Raw genomic sequence first — 4,583 nt, 5'->3', positions numbered from 1 at the left:
AAAAAAAAGAACAAAAGAAAAAAAGAAAATTAAAAATAGCTTGGGAAGAGGGAAGGTGAAATTTTGGAAGGTTCCCCCTCCCACCCCACACCAAAAGGTCTAAATATTAATTGGGTTAAGTACAGTGGCTCATGCCTACAATCCCAGCACTTTGGGAGGCTCAGGAGGGCAGACTGCTTGAGTTCAGGAGTTCAAGACTAGCCAGGACAATGTGGTGAAACCCCATCTCTACCAAAAATACAAAGAATTAGCCAGGCATGGTGGCACACATCTGAGGTCCCAGCAACTCGGCCTACTGAGGTGGGAGGATTGCTTGGGCCTGGGAGGGAATGGTTGCAGTGAGCTGAGATCATGCCACTGTACTACAGCCTTAATAACACAGTGAGACTCCCTCAAAAAAAAAAAAGCAAAAACATTTTAAATGATTTTATGTCTAATAAATACTGGTTTTATTCTATATCTTAAGCTAGCTGGTAGGTACATAGGTATTTGTTTTATTAGTAGTTTCTAAGCTGCAGATATTTTATCGATTATTCTGAAAGTCTGTTTAAAGAAACATGTTAAATTCAGAATTTTGAAACTCACATAATAGGAAAGTGATGCAGGACCTGGTACCAAACCCATTTCAGAATATACAGTTGCCCTCAGCCATGATTCATTTTTTTGTCTACTATTCTGTGCATTGCAACATATACGGTCTTCCCATTGTTCATGAACTGCTGCATCTTAAAAACCCAGCTGTTCTGGTTTTGAGTCTCTCTCTATAACTCAAGTCTACATCAAGCTGCTCATTTATAAAAGTCAAGAACTTCCTCAAAATGATGGATGCTCACTATGATGTAAATTCTCTAAACACTGAGAAGAGAATAAAAGGTAAGGACCTTTTAAGTCCCCTGGGACCTTTTCTGTGCATTTAAAATAAAAACCTATAATTTTCTTCAGACATTTAAGCTATTTAACCAAAACCTACTTACATTCAAGGTTTGTAGCTTACATCAGATAATTTAAAAGTAGGCTGGAAAAGAAAAAAGTAATTTTACATATATCTTCTATGCAACTCATTTATTTTCCAAAGTTGGACATGTTTGTACTTAAGCCCTCATCTCGTATGCCTTCACTAATTGCTTTGCTGTCTGTAGCTGAGTAAAGCCACCCACAGAGAAGAAAGGAAGGGAGAGGAGGGAGAGAGGATGAATTTTTTTGGTGATGAATTCCTTGATTATGAAGCTTAATTCCAAGGCAACAAGCAAAAACACTGGTGAAATTACCTGTAAGGACAGTTTCCTGGCAGAGAAAGAGCTCAGAGAGAAGCTCCCTGTGACTTTGGAAAGAAACAGAAGTGGACTATATTTAGAAGGTAAGTTATGGCACTTCTATCTCCTGGAAAAAGGGCAGTATTCTTTGATTTCAAAGAGAGAACGAAAGGAAGTAGTATAAGATGTACAGTAAATTGAGCGGAGACATAACACTGTAGACAGGTTATGCTGTAGCAACTTATAGGCCCCAACTCTCTCAGTGGCTTAACACAGCACACATTTATTTTTTCACTCACCCTATGTATTCAACAACAATCAGCCAGGAGGTTCTGCTCATTGTATCCCTCTGGAATCCCAGTGACAGAGGCTTCATATTGACATGTGCTTCCCAAATCATAGCCACAGTGGGAAGAGAGTAAGCTGGGCACAGGCTCTTAAAACTCTTCCCCAAAAGTAATACATGTCACTTTGCACATATTTCATTGTCTAAGACAAGTCACATGGCCTTACCTAACTTCAAAGGGGACTAGAAAGCACAACCCTGCTGTGTGCCTGGGAAAAGCTCCAGGGAGAAAAAATGGGGTATTTGGTGAACGACATTTAATGTCTACCACAAACATTAAGCCTGGATGAAAGAGCAGTCAACGGACAGGTACATCTGGTCATCTGTTTCAAGTACATAAAGTATGTCAGTGTATGAATATTCTAAGAGTTATATATCTATTCTCTTGCTGAGGGACATTTAGATTGTTACCATTGTTTTCTTTGCCATTACAAAGATGTCTTCTTATATTCCGGGTAAGAGTTTCTTAAAGGAATACTTAAGATTTCTATGTATGTGGAAGTGGAATGACACTCATGACTATGAGTTAACTTCAACTTGCCTAGATATTGCCAAATTATTCACCAAAGTGGTTGTAAAACTTTATACTCTCTCCTTGAAGAGGCCCTTCACATCCCTTGTAAGTTGGATTCCTAGGTATTTTATTCTCTTTGAAGCAATTGTGAATGGGAGTTCACTCACGATTTGGTTCTCTATTATTGGTGTATAGAAACGCTTGTGATTTTTGCACATTGATTTTGTATCCTGAGACTTTGCTGAAGTTGCTTATCAGTTTAAGGAGATTTTGGGCTGAGATGACAGGGTTTTCTAAATATACAATCATGTCATCTGCAAACAGAGACAATTGGACTTTGACTTCCTCTCTTCTTATCTGAATACCCTTTATTTCCTTCTCTTGCCTGACTGCCCTGGCCAGAGCTTCCAACACTATGTTGAATACGAGTGGTAAGAGGGCATCCTTGTCTTGTGCTGGTTTTCAAAGGTAATGCTTCCAGCTTTTGCCCATTCAGTATGATATTGGCTGTGGGTTTGTCATAAATAGCTCTTATTATTTTGAGATACGTTCCATCAATACCTAGTTTACCGAGAGTTTTTAGCGTGAAGGGGTGTTGAATTTTATCCAAGGCCTTTTCTGCATCTACTGAGATAATCATATGGTTTTGTCATCGGCTCTGTTTCTGTGATGGATTACGCTTATTGATTTGCGTATGCTGAACCAGCCTTGCATCCTGGGGATGAAGTCGATTTGATCGTGGTGGATAAGCTTTTTGATGTGCTGCTGGATTTGGTTTGCCAGTATTTTATTGAGGATTTTTGTGTAGATGTTCATCAGGAATATTGGCCTGAAATTTACTTTTTTCTTTCTTTCTTTTTTTTTTTTTGAGATGAAGTTTCGCTCTTGTTGCCCAGGCTGGAGTGCAGTGGCGAGATCTCAGCTCACTGCAGCCTCCACCTGCCCGGCTCAAGCAATTCTCCTGCCTCAGCCTCCCAAGAAGCTGGGATTACAGGTGCCCGCCACCACGCCCGGCTAATTTTTTTGTATTTTTAGTAGAGATGGGGTTTCACCTTGTTGGTCAGGTTGGTCTCAAACTCCTCAGGTGATCCACCCGCCTGAGCCTCCCAAAGTGCTGGAATTACAGGCATGAGCCACCATGCCTGGTTGAAATTTTCTTTTTTTGTTGTGTCTCTGCCAGGTTTTGGTATCAGGATGATGCTGGCCTCGTAAAATGAGTTACAGAGGAGTCCCTCTTTTTCTATTGTTTGGAATAGTTTCAGAAGGAATGGTACCAGCTCCTCTTTGTACCTCTGGTAGAATTTGGCTGTGAATTCTTTTGGTCCTGGGCTTTTTTTTTTTTTGGTTGGTAGGCTATTAATTACTGCCTCAATTTCAGAATTTGTTATTGGTCTATTCAGGGATTTGACTTCTTCCTGATTTAGTCTTGGGAGGGTGTATGTGTCCAGGAATTTATCCATTTCTTCTAGGTTTTCTAGTTTATTTGCTTAGAGGTGTTTATAGTATTGTCTGACGGTAGTTTGTATTTCTGTGGGATTAGCAGTGATATCCCCTTTATCATTTTTTTTTTATTGTGTCTATTTGATTCTTCTCTCTTGTCTTCTTTATTAGTCTGGCTAGTGGTCTATCTATTTTGTTAATCTTTTCAAAAACCAGCTCCTGGATTCATTGATTTTTTGAAGGGTTTTTCGTGTCTCTCTCTCCTTTAGTTCTGCTCTCATCTTACTTATTTCTTGTCTTCTGCTAGTTTTTGAATTTGTTTGCTTTTGCTTCTCTAGCACTTTTAATTGTGATGTTAAGGTGTCGATTTTAGATCTTTCCTGCTTTCTCCGGTGGGCATTTAGTGTTATGAACTTCCCTCTAAACACTGCTTTAGCTATGTTCCAGAGATTCTGGTATGTTGTGTCTTTGTTCTTTTTGTTTTCAAAGAACTTATTTATTTCTGCCTTAATTACATTATTTACCCAGTAGTCATTCAGGAGCAGTTGTTCAGTTTCCATGTTGTTGTGCAGTTTTGAGTGAATTTCTCCACTGCTCAAGGAAATAAGAGAGGACACAAACAAATGGAAAAACATTCCATTTGTTTTTCATGGATAGGAAAAATCAGTATCATGAAAATGGCCATACTGCCCAAAGTAATTTATAGATTCAATGCTATCCCCATCAAGCTACCATTGAATTTCTTCACAGAATTAGAAAAACCTACTTTAAATTTCATATGGAACCAAAAAAGAGCCTGCATAACCAAGACAATCCTAAGCAAAAAGAACAAAGCTGGAGCATCATTGCTACCTGACTTCAAACTATACTACAAAGCTACAATAACCAAAACAGCATAGTACTGGTACCAAAACAGATATATGGACCAATGGAACAGAACAGAGGCCTCAGAAATAATGCCACATATCTACAAACATCTGATCTTTGACAAACCTGACAAAAACAAGAAATGGGGAAAGGATTCCCTATT

At 38.9% G+C, this 4,583-nt stretch overlaps 1 protein-coding gene across 3 annotated transcripts in view; it reads right to left on the bottom strand.

The window, feature by feature from the left end:
* BTBD9 (BTB (POZ) domain containing 9) overlaps nucleotides 1–4,583 on the bottom strand; it is a 445,323-nt gene that overhangs the window by 115,156 nt on the left and 325,584 nt on the right. The gene's annotated exons all lie outside the window — the stretch shown is intronic.

Source organism: Colobus angolensis, unplaced genomic scaffold (genome assembly GCF_000951035.1).
Source record: "Colobus angolensis palliatus isolate OR3802 unplaced genomic scaffold, Cang.pa_1.0 Scaffold105, whole genome shotgun sequence".
Classification (NCBI taxonomy): Eukaryota; Metazoa; Chordata; class Mammalia; order Primates; family Cercopithecidae; genus Colobus; species Colobus angolensis.
This window is presented reverse-complemented; position numbering and strand designations above follow the sequence as displayed.